Source organism: Podarcis cretensis (genome assembly GCF_951804945.1).
Source record: "Podarcis cretensis genome assembly, chromosome: 4".
NCBI lineage: Eukaryota > Metazoa > Chordata > Lepidosauria > Squamata > Lacertidae > Podarcis > Podarcis cretensis.
Window position 1 is genome coordinate 26,781,905 of NC_137173.1, and position 12,669 is coordinate 26,794,573.

The following is a 12,669-nucleotide window of genomic DNA, read 5'->3' on the forward strand; positions in this document are numbered from 1 at the left end:
CTATATAGGCCTCTCCTTCTAGATATAAAGCCTTAAATGGCTCTGGATCACAATACCTCAAGGACCGCCTCTTCCCATATGAACCTACCCAGACCCTGATATCATCTTCTGAGGCCCTTCTTCGTGTGCCTCTTCCTTGAGAGGTCTGCAGTGTGGCAACACGAGAACGGTCCTTCTCTACAGTGGCTCCCTGTCTGTGGAATGCTCTCCCCAGGGAAGTTCGCCTGGCACCTTCACTATACACCTTTAGGCGCAAGGCAAAAACGTTCCTTTTTAACCAGGCCTTTGCCTGACTTGATCTACATCCTATACCCTTTTTAAAATGCTGGCTCTTTTGGTGTGTTTTTTATTGGGTTGTTATTTTTGTTTTGATTTTATGCATTCGATATTTTATGAGAACCGCCCTGAGACCTTCGGGTATAGGGCGGTATCAGTGGCGTCACAACGGAGTGGGGCGGTGCACCCCAGGTTCCACATCTGGGAGGGTGACAAGGCGGCACCGCGCGGGCTGCTTGCCCTGCCACCCCGCACCGGGTGCGGCAGCGTGAGCAGCCATCGCGCCTCTGCAGCCACATGTGGAGGATCCTCCGTTCGCAGCTGCAGGCATGAGCAGAGGATCCCGGCGCCGGCGGCAAACCGCTATGTACAGTGCAACGCTGCACGTGCGCCCTACGTAGTGATGCCCCGCCCTGGGTGTCACAATGCCTTCATTCGCCCCTGGGCGGTATGTAAAGGTAAAGGGACCCCTGACCGTTAGGTCCAGTTGTGGAGGACTCTGGGGTTGCAGCACTTATCTCGCTTTACTGGCCGAGGGAGCCTGTGTACAGCTTCCGGGTCATGTGGCAAACCAGAGCAGTGCACGGAAACGCCGTTTAGAATCATAGAATCATAGAATCATAGAATCATAGAATCATAGAATCATAGAATCATAGAATCATAGAGTTGGAAGAGACCACAAGGGCCATCAAGTCCAACCCCCTGCCAAGCAGTAAACACCATCAGAGCACTCCTGACATATGGTTGTCAAGCCTCTGCTTAAAGACCTCCAAAGAAGGAGACTCCACCACACTCCTTGGCAGCAAATTCCACTGTCGAACAGCTCTTACTGTCAGGAAGTTCTTCCTAATGTTTAGGTGGAATCTTCTTTCTTGTAGCTTGGAACCATTGCTCCGTGTCCGCTTCTCTGGAGCAGCAGAAAACAACCTTTCTCCCTCCTCTATGTAACATCCTTTTATATATTTGAACATGGCTATCATATCACCCCTTAACCTCCTCTTCTCCAGGCTAAACATGCCCAGCTCCCTTAGCCGTTCCTCATAAGGCATCGTTTCCAGGCCTTTGACCATTTTGGTTGCCCTCCTCTGGACACGTTCCAGTTTGTCAGTGTCCTTCTTGAACTGTGGTGCCCAGAACTGGACACAGTACTCCAGGTGAGGTCTGACCAGAGCAGAATACAGTGGCACTATTACTTCCCTTGATCTAGATGCTATACTCCTATTGATGCAGCCCAGAATTGCATTGGCTTTTTTAGCTGCCGCGTCACACTGTTGGCTCATGTCAAGTTTGTGGTCAACCAAGACTCCTAGATCCTTTTCACATGTACTGCTCTCAAGCCAGGTGTCACCCATCTTGTATTTGTGCCTATTAATCTACTTGCACTATGACGTGCTTTCGAACTGCTGGGTTGGCAGGAGCAGGGGCCGAGCAATGGGAGCTCACCCCATCACAGGGATTCGAACCGCTGACCTTCCGATCGGCAAGCCCTAGGCTCTGTGGTTTTGACCACAGCACCACCCGCATCCCTGGGTGGTATAGTAAGTAAGTAAGTAAGTAAGTAAAGAGCCAGTGTGATGTAGTGGTTAAGAGCGGTAGACTCGTAATCTGGTGAACAGGGTTTGTGTCTCCGCTCCTCCACATGCAGCTGCTGGGTGACCTTGGGCCAGTCACACTTCTCTGAAGTCTCTCAGCCCCACTCACCTCACAGAGTGTTTGTTGTGGGGGAGGAAGGGAAAGGAGAATGTTAGCCGCTTTGAGACTCCTTCAGGTAGTGATAAAGCGGGATATCAAATCCAAACTCTTCTTCTCTTCTAAATAAACAAATAAATAAATGTGCTCACCTTCAGGCCTGGAATTTCCACAGGGACAGGGATTCTTGTGAGGAGCTCTCTTCATAAGCTTAAAAGCTTAGTGGGTAGGTAGGGAAACTTGTTAAGACTTCACAACTCCTGTAATGAAGTGGGTTCCTTGACCCTTACTCCTCCTAGACCAAACTAACCCCTGTTAACCCCTTGCCCTATAAGAGCCCCTGAGCCGCATTTGGCTCTTTCCATGCCACCCAGTCTGTACCATTAATTTGCTATAACAAAGTATCATTCCTGTACTTATAAGCAAGGGTGCCTGCAGTCACGTTTTGAGCAGAAGTCAAGAAACTTGGGAAGTCCAAGAAACCAAGAGTTCAGTGCAGTTTCGAAAGATATAGTCCACCATCTTGATTCAAAATGGTGTCCAGTTGTATCCAAACACAGACAAATACCTGCTCCTGGATGTCAGGAACCATCATGCAAAATTTGGTTATGATGTCTTAGAAAGTATTGAAATGCACAGCATTTAGTGAGCAGCTTCCCAAAATATATGGTGGATTAAAATGATGTGGGGATTAGTGGATTTACATAGTGATTTTTATATGTTGAGTGTTGTATGTGGCTTAGACATTTTTCTTTGCTATTATAATAGTATAATATAATTAATATATTAAATTATTAACATGTTTAAATAAATACATAATTGATTGGGGACACCTGGAATACCTGCCTAAGATGGTAGAAAGCAATCCTGACCTACTCTGCATCCACTCTTGACAGTCATCACTTCCTGCATCCCATATTGACAGTCATCACTTCCTGTTGTAGTCATTTGTAAGCTGGCCCTTGGTAGGCTTCGCCCTTGCATTTTTGAAACGCTTTGAAAAATCTGTATTCTGAAGAAAGATATGGTGAGAAGAGGCGGCACAAACTGCCGCTGTGAAGTAGCAGCTATTTCTACAACTTCTACAGAAGACCGTGCCATTTTGATTTACCCAGTGCCTGGATACTGGGCTTAAGCACACGCACACACACACACACACACACAAACACACGCTTTTCTTCCTAACAGCTTCTGTTGCTCTTAGCTGGCTTAACATTCCCTTATCACCTGTTCATACAGGCAGAATTAAAGAGAATTAGCTGTAAATCATATAAAATTCATGTACTTTTAAAGGAAACTGTTTGTTCTACTAAGAAATGCTCATTAGAGAGAGTGGCTTACATCAGGACACCAGCTAATGGTTCTCCCTGGAGAGGAATCAATTTGCACTGCTTTTTATTGCCTTCCCTCTGTTTGTCCGGCTTGGCTTGGTGTGATAGTTGTTGTTGCCGCAAATGTGTCACCGTCAGCTCTGGGTGGATTTACCATTCGGAGAGAACAGCTCAAGTGAAAGTGACTTGGGGTTTTATGGAGTAAGCGGTGTTTACAGGAACTTCACTGCCACGATCACCTGTTGTTTACAATGTATAGGGCAGATGTACCATGGCAATTGGTTGCCTTCATAATGGGAAGCCGGCCCTACCATTGGAAACACATGACAAGTGCATTTTGTCCCCAAAGGCTTATTTGGTATTATAAAAAAAGAGGATTTTATGTGGCTATGTTCTCTGTAATGGTAGCAGCCTGTTCCAGTCCTGTAGAACTCAGAAGCAAAATGGTTGCCCCACAAATGGTTTATACCAGTGGTTTCCAAGTTTTGGGGGGCTGCTACCCGCTGGTTCCACAATTCACTCCCAGTGCCCTCTTAAACCTGCCCTTTGGCTGATTCATATTCTACAGCCTTTTACATGTGTCTTTGGAAAGGGTGTTGTTTTGCTGTTTTGTTTTACTTCTTTAGTTGGTTTTATCCTGTATTTTATTCTGTGAACCGCCCTGCTATCTTATGACCAAGGGTGGTATATAAATAAGATAAGATCATAAAAACAGAACAGCAGATTGCATGACCAGCTAAGGAAGATAATAACAGAATGAAATTTAAAACACTAACAAATAATTGCACATTTCATTAAATTCCAATTAAAACTATTTTGTTTAATTAATTCAACAAAAGGGATGAACTTGATCTAGTGACACAAGCATTTCAAAAACTGATAGTCATTTACACCTTCACTGTCTTCCTATTGCCTTTTAACACCCTGCTAAGTAAGTAAGGGACGCGGGTGGCGCTGTGGGTTAAACCACAGAGCCTAGGACTTGCCAATCAGAAGGTCGGCGGTTCAAATCCCCGCAATGGGGTGAGCTCCAAATTGCACAGTGCAAATTGCACAGTTGCAGATGTGACCCAAGAGGCTAGGCCCTGGTTTAGAACCAAGGTTTAACCCAAATAAGACACTGAAATGAAGACGTGGGTGATTTATTAGTAATAATTACAACAGCAACATAGTATGAAAGCCTCTTTGCCAAAGAACATAGGAAGAGTTTGCAGAATTTCAGACATCTGACAGAATTACATTTCTCCTTCTCTCTCTTTTTAAAAAAAATAATTTTTATTGAATTTTCAAATTGTAACAACAAATTATCCACATATCTTAATTGAACAATTTATATATCCATATTTCTCCCCTCCCGCCTCTTTGGCTTCCCCCGTATTTCCGTATTATGTTGTCTCTCTTATGTATCCTCTCTGTCAGCTTAGCCAGTTCCACATAGTCCATAAGCTTGACTTGCCATTCTTCCTCTGTTGGCGTTTTCTCTGTTTTCCATACTTGTGCTAATAAAATTCTTGCTGCTGTTGTCGCATACATAAACAATCTCCAGTTTCCCTCTCTTATATCATGATCTAAAATTCCGAGCAGGAAAAATTCTGGTTTTTTAAACAAAGGTTTTATTCAACATTTTTTTCAATTCATTATATATCATTTCCCAATATTCTTTAACCTTCTTGCATTCCCACCATACATGAAAAAGTACCATCTTTCTCTTTGCATCTCCAACATAGCTTAGATCCTGTTTTGTACATTTTTGCAATTTTTTCTGGTGTGATATACCATCTATATGTCATTTTCAAATAATTTCCTCTTAATAATATACAATCTGTAAACTTTAAATTTGTTTTCGATAATCTTTCCCATTCCTCCAACTGTATATTCTGCCCAACATCCTGAGTCCATTTTATTTGTGCTGATTTTACCATCTCATCTAAAGTCTCTTCACATAGCAAAATGTTATAGGCTTTCTTCAATAATAAATTCAAATTATATTCACATTTATAGGAAAACCCTTCTAATTCACATTTTCTGAACTACAAGGGCCCAAACACAGCTGCCTTGTAATAATCAAACCTTACCTGAATTTTCACAACGTGGTTCTCCAACCAAGCAATGTGCACTAGGCCAAAGCATGCACTGGGGTAAAGTGTGCATAAAAATGCACATTCTCCCGAAAGTAACTTATAAAAGTGTGCTATATTACAGGAAAGTGGTTTGCAACAATGTGCACTTTAGGCAAAGCTGCATCGAAAAATGTGTCTATTAGGAGAAATGCAGATGAATTTTCATAAATACTTTCTTGGAAAAAAACAATGTGAACTGGTGTGTAAATGTGGAGAACTGGAATGGAAAAATGAGAAACTGAGAGAAACTGAACTAGACACGTTCACCCATCCCTACTCATGAGACAAGTATCCCAACCATGGGAATATCACTGATGAGCTCTGGTCTACAAAATAGGCTCGATGGCCTGGTTATTGGTTATATTAAATGGTATCTTAGAGATAATAGTTGGGATTTAGGTTTTAGATCATATTTTGGAAAGTCCTTCTCCAAGACTTTCTTTCTCTGTTGGTGGAAACCTTAAAGCCAGGATGGGGGGTTACAGATGAGCTAAAGAAGAAGCTATAGCATCTATCTCATTCCTGTTAATAGAATGCATTTTCACTGTCCTTACTATAATTGTTTTACTGCCCTTTATGTTTATTTATCCATAAGGGCTGCTGTTAAATGGCTTGGGAGGGCAATTGCCTAATGGCTCGATATTGAATCAAATGCTCAGTGGCCTTTGGATGATATTGAGAGTAGGGGAGGCCCAAATGGGTTCTTGAAGGAAGCTTTTGCCCAGCAAAATTGATCTGCTGGGTTTTTCATGCCAAGGATATAGACCTACCTTTAAGGGAAGAACTCAACTTCCTCCTGTTTTCACACTCAGTGAGATAAATTCTGCTGTTTTAAGTTATTTGTTTCCCACAGTGAAAAATTTCCAAAGCAGCATACAATTTAAAAAACAACAACACCTAAAATCATATTAGGTTTGTTAGGGGTGCTACAGTTCCTAGGATTATTTGAGGGAAGGCATGTGCTGTTAATAAGCTTCAAATTTATGGTGCATATGCAACCATAGCCATCATAACTAGTAGCTATGAATAGCCTCATCCTCCATGAATTTCTCCAATCCTCTTTTAAAGCCATCCAAGTTGGTGGCAAACTATGGAGCAAATTCCATAGTTTAACTACGGACTGCACAAACACATTTACCTGTCCTGAATCTTCCCACGTTCGGTTTCATTGGGTGCCCATGAGTTCTAGCATTCTGAGAAAGGGAGAAGAAACTTTTCTCTATCCACTTTCTCTTCTCCATGCTGTGCATAATTTTATAAGCTTCTGTCATGTCACCTCTTACAGGACTTTTCTGTAAACTAAGAAGTCCACCATACTGTGTGGCACAGTCTCTTTGATCATTTTGGTTGTCCTTTTCCAACAGTATCTTAAGAATCCCAGGAAGGAGCAAATCTGGTGCAAACTCCTCTCTGAGAGCCAGCCTGTTCATGGACCAGGGATCTTCCATGAGCCTGGTTCTCGGCCTGAAAAGCAAGATGAGTGCAGAACCCCATAGTTGCCTCTGACTGGACTTAACTGTCCAGGGGTCCTACGCAAAAGCCTTTGACTGTGTCAACCACAGCAAACCGTGGCAAGTTCTTAAAGAAATGGGAGTGCCTGATCACCTCATCTGTCTCCTGAGAAATCTCTATGTGGGACAAGAAGCTACAGTTAGAACTGGATATGGAACAACTGATTGGTTCAAAATTTGGAAAGGGGTACGACAAGGCTGTATATTGTCTCCCGGTTTATTTAACTTATATGCAGAATTCATCATGTGAAAGGCTGGCCTGGAATTAAGACTGCCAAAAGAAATATCAACAACCTCAGATATGCAGATGACACAACCTTGATGGCAGAAAGTGAGGAGGAATTACAGAACCTTTTAATGAGGGTGAAAGAGGAGAGCACAAAATATGGTCTGAAGCTCAACATCAAAAAAATGAAGATCATGGCCACTGGGCCCATCACCTCCTGGCAAATAGAACGGGAAGAAATGGAGGCAGTGAGAGATTTTACTTTCTTGGGCTCCATGATCACTGAAGATGGTGACAGCAGTCACAAAATTAAAAGACGCCTGCTTCTTGGGACAAAAGCGATGACAAACCTAGACAGCATCTTAAAAAGCAGAGACATCACCTTGCTGACAAAGGTCTGTATAGTTAAAGCTATGGTTTTTGCAGTAGTGATGTATGGAAGTGAGAGTTGGACCATAAAGAAGGCTGACCGCCGAAGAATTGATGCTTTTGAATTATGGTGCTGGAGGAGACTCTTGAGAGTCCCATGGACTGCAAGAAGATCAAACGTATCCATTCTGAAGGAAATCAGCCCTGAGTGCTCACTGGAAGGACAGTTCCTGAAGCTGAGGCTCCAGTACTTTGGCCACCTCATGAGAAGAGAAGACTCCCTGGAGTCTTTGGCCACCTCATGAGAAGAGAAGACTTCCTGGAAAAGATCCTGATGTTGGGAAAGATTGAGGGCACAAGGAGAAGGGGATGGCAGAGGACGAGATGGTTGGACATGTGGGAATGTTCAGGGATGCAGGAGAGGATATATTGACTGATTATATCCTTATCCAACTTGTGTTAACAAGTTCCCAAAATATCAGCAGAGTAAAACATTCCCCTCTATTTTAAGTTTGCAACGGCAGCGTGTGCTCAGGCTTGCTTAAGCCTCTATAATAATCACTCTGGTAATTTCCCCTTATTCCCTCTTAAAATAGAAGACACGACACAGTCCTTTACAAAAGTATACAAAGAGTTTACTCATATTCTGTGCACATCAGATCCCAGAAGGCAGACAGCTTAATGAAGTAATATACATTTGGATTCTATCTTATAAGAAGATAGTCCCTTTCTCCTCTCTTGGCTGGGAGCCAAGAGTGCATCTTTAGCTTAGTGGATGTTGCTTCTTCGAAGGAAGAGGAGAGAGATGGCTGCCCCTGCCCTGTGCTTTTGTCGTTACCTGCACAGGTGAGGCCACACCCACCTCTAGTCACATGCGGAGGAAGTCTGTCCCAGCCCAGAGGGAAACAGGAAGTTTACCTGCTGGCTAGACAAAAATCCCTCCCCATGTCTAAACATGTACACTCTAGGAATGTTGTAATTGACTGCTCTTGTGTTTTACATCCCACAGAACAGTGTTCTCGAAGCTACCAGCATGAGTTTGACCAAACTGCGGGAGGCAGTGGAAGACAGGAGTGCCTGGCGTGCTCTGGTCCAGGGGGTCATGAAGAGTTGGACACGACTAAACAACAACACCAACACCAACAACACATATATGCAATTATATTATGGAGCTGGACAGTCTCCTCCAACCCCCACTGCTGGTATGCTTATAAAGCATGCTTTTGGGCAAGTGAGATCTTGCTCCACCTACTATTGACCTCCCAGCCTTCTACCTTGCCAGTCCCAATGGGGATCGGCCTCTACTGGTAGACCAGCCCATTGCCAGCCAAACTAGGACAGAACTTCAGGCCAAAGCATTTCAGCAGCATCTGTTCACACCATCGGTAAATGGCAGAAGTGTTGAGTCATCAAGTGATGCGGCATGAGTGTGTGAACTGTGCTTTGAACAGTGGGAGAAGTTAAGGATCATTGGCCAGGTGCAGAATAACAAATAAAAGGGCCTGTACGAGAGGAGAGGTGTGGGAGAAGAGCAATCTGCTCATTGTTTTCTCTCTCCCGCCCCTATGTGTATTTCCTCCTAGGTTCTTCAGTTTGGCCAAAGTTGCTCCCTTCATTTCTCCTCTTCGGGGTGCCAGAAGAAACCAGATGCAATGTGGGAACCCGTGAAGCAACGAGATGGGTTTAATTTTCAAGGGAAAGCTGCAATTAGGCAAAGAGTGCAAAGTCAATACGAGTAGTGCATGAGCGAGAGAGCGCAAGCGAGTGAGAGACCAGGGAAGGGAAATGATCTTTGTCCTTTGGGCAGCTTTCCGCCCCCTCATAGCCGCGTCGCCAAGTCAACCAGTCCCAGCTGGGAAGGAGCGGATTACTCATCTCCAGGGGTCAACCTCTTTCAGGCTACCAAACTAGCCCTGGGCTAATCAATGGTTCTCAAGCTAGATGCACCACCACATCCATTATACAATGAGCTCATTCACAGATCCTACAACACATGGATGGTGGTGGGTGGGTGGGGAGAAATAACCTATCGGTCAAATCTTTACCCTGTTGTGCATTCTCTCTCTCTCTGCCAGGTGGCTTTTTCACCTGAGAAAGAACACACACCTCATAGATACCTGTGCAAAGATATCACCTGGACAGAGAGATTTGTGCATACTAAATAGTGGCACATTTGTGCCTACTCAGACATAGGCAAGGGTCCATGAGATGGGTCTGAGCAGGCACAAATGTGCCACTATTTCTTGCACATCTCCCTGTCCATATGCCTTTACATGTTGATGTGTAGCAGCAGTTTACAGTCGATTCACCTTGCACGCAGCATCAGGCTGTCAGAAAGCTCCTTTCCAGTGGTGATGGTGTATATGGGGAAAGGGAAAGTTGGAAAGTTCCCTGTTGTGTTTTGCAGTTCCCCTGAGTGCATTGCACAGAGGAAGCATGCCAGTGCCACCACTGCTATGGGCATGAAAACACAGGCACAAAACCACTACATATTTTTCAGGTGTTACTTTCCCCAGGTACTGTGGCTTTGAGCAAAGCCTTTCTATGCCCTGTATGTAGGGTGAGTAATACTTCCAAACCATCCCTTAGAGCAGAGTTCAGATAAGTGGAGTCTACTCTTTTCTTTCCTCTAGTGGGCCACCACCTGCGACCAGATGCCAAAAGTGGCTCAAGAGGTGGAACCAGTTGCCTACTGTGCTCCATGAGCTATGGCTATACTGGGATGGCTTACATAACAGAAGTACAAATTAATATCTAAGTTGCTGCAGATTGTTGATTCTAAGTGCCTAATTCGGGATGAGTGTGCATTTCTGCAGATGCAGAATTAGAAACTCTTTCTGATCTACTGCAAATCGTTCTGTGATCTACCAGTAGACATGGGTCCATCTTCTGCCCACCGCTGCTCTAGTAGAGTATGTGCATTAGGCACATGCCCCTTTAAGAAAAACGCCATCCATGCTTGTACTCAAAGTCACTACAGGGAAATTGAGGGCAAGTTAAGCAAAACAAGGTTGAGAGTGAATTTGAAAATCCTCACTCTGCGCCAGGGGGAATTGAAGGCAGGCAGAGCTGGATGGGTCAGGTGGGGGATGGGACCCCAGGGACCACGGCTCTTCCCCCTCCCCAAAAGTGTCCTATTCCAAGAACAAGCTCTCATTATTTGTATGGAAGCAGTAAATTAAAGAGGCTGTTTTTTCAAAGCATCCTAATGTGGGGTAAATCAGCCCAAATGGGTTCCTAAAGGAAGCTTCTGCCCAGCAAAATGGATCTGGTGGGTTTTTAATCCCAAGGATATAGGCGTACCTTTACGAGAAGACTCTCAACTTCCATCTATTTTCACACTCAGTGAGACAAATTCTGTTGTTTTGAGTTGTTTGTTTCAAAGATTTCTATCCCACAGTGAAAATTTTCCAGACGTTAACAAAAAAACACCTAAAATCAGATTAAAATCTGACCTTCATCCTTGCTTTCATATTTCTTGCATTGTGTTTTTATACTAAAAGCCTGTAGGTAGGGCTCAAATCACCTTTTGGTTGATATAGTATTATTAGGTACTCTAGTAGTAATAATACTCAGGGCATAATCTAGCCAAAAATTAAGCACATTTAGTATTTTATGAAAGATTTAACCATGTGCTTAACTTTGCCATTGAAATCCACCGGGTTTTAGAATGCCAAATATTGGCTGAATTATCCCCTTATTATGTAAGTACCAGGCTTTTCCTTTGTTTGACTATTCAGAGTGCTGCACAAATAACACCACTGTGATCCTGTAAGCAGCCTGTAAACTAGGCCAGGGTTATTATGCCCATTTTGCAGTTGCCAGAAAGGAAGTGATGAGGCTGAGAGAAAACATTTCCTTTTCAGGAAGCATACAGCCCAGTCCTATGCACAATACAGAGGTTACCCCCCTCAGTAACTATGCATATGATTGCAGAGGGGAGACTGAGCAAAGGCAGAAATCTCTACTGAGACACACAAATTGATTTACTATTAAACCAGTCATAAAAATAATAAATAACAATGAATAAGAGAGGTTAACCCAAGGGCAACACGTTTTTACGCTGGAGACTGGACAGCCCGAATGACCACCCTCCTCCAAAATAATATAATAAATGAAATCAATTTTGGATCATTTTACAAACAGATAATTTGCTAGCCTTTAATGTTATCCAAGAAGACAGCAAGCTGCTGTATATAGCAACAACAACAATAAATACGCAAATATTTGTTAAGCATGTAAGCAAGGAATTGGAGGAGGCCTGGGAGCATGAAGAGTTTTAGGAAGTGTTTCTTTTCTGTTTGCACGCTGAGCCTCCTTGCTGCAGGAACTGAGAAAGTTGATAAGCCACTGGTGGCCTTTTCTAATCTCTGGCTGATAGAATTCACCCAGGTCGACAGGTTTCCCAGGTTGGAGGTTTAAAAAATCCAACAATCCTGGACACTTGTTGATTGAGCTTAAACAAACGTGCGGGAAAGCGGGGCCTGGCCACCTGCCCTGTTCTCCACGACGTGGAGGACGGTCCCCCACACCTTTAAGCCCTCCCCCCCCCTCCCCAAACACTCTCCCAGGTGCTTTCTTGACCACACAGCAGGCGAGCTGTTAAAGGCCAGCCCTTCGAAACGGCTCCACTGCACTCTGCCCAGCGCAGTGTGTGGACTCGTCAACTTGGAACGCAAAAGGCGTCCGGGAAGCACTCAGCACAGTGAGGGCGCGCTTTGCAACCGACTTCAACGGGATGTGGTTTGCGCAATAAGCGATTGGCCATGGCAAGAGACAACGGCCCTTTTTCTTTCTCTCATATACCCACGCAAGCCAGGATGGTAGATCCGGATTCGTTTCCATTTGTAACCCGCTCTGGAATTGCATTTGCAATGAAGAGAGGGTGAGAAAGGTTTTTAACATAATTTATATTTAAATAAAAATAAAAAAGTCAGGAAAACATGGAGCCTGGATTTCTGCAATCCAGTCAATTCAATACCACTTACAGTACAGTCATCTTCCAGCCAAAGCAGCATAGAGCCACGCTGCACTTTGCGCCCCGGCAACCAGCACAGGAAATTCGTTTTAAACTAGGAAGCAGCAGTAACTTGTTGGGCACAGTGAACGGCCCGCGGATCGGGTGGAGGAGAAAAGGCTCGGCTGCA

General features: G+C 44.0%; 1 long non-coding RNA gene across 1 annotated transcript in view; it reads left to right on the forward strand.

Moving 5' to 3' along the window:
* LOC307215185 overlaps positions 1 to 12,669 on the forward strand; it is a 371,333-nt gene that overhangs the window by 217,774 nt on the left and 140,890 nt on the right. The window lies entirely within an intron of this gene.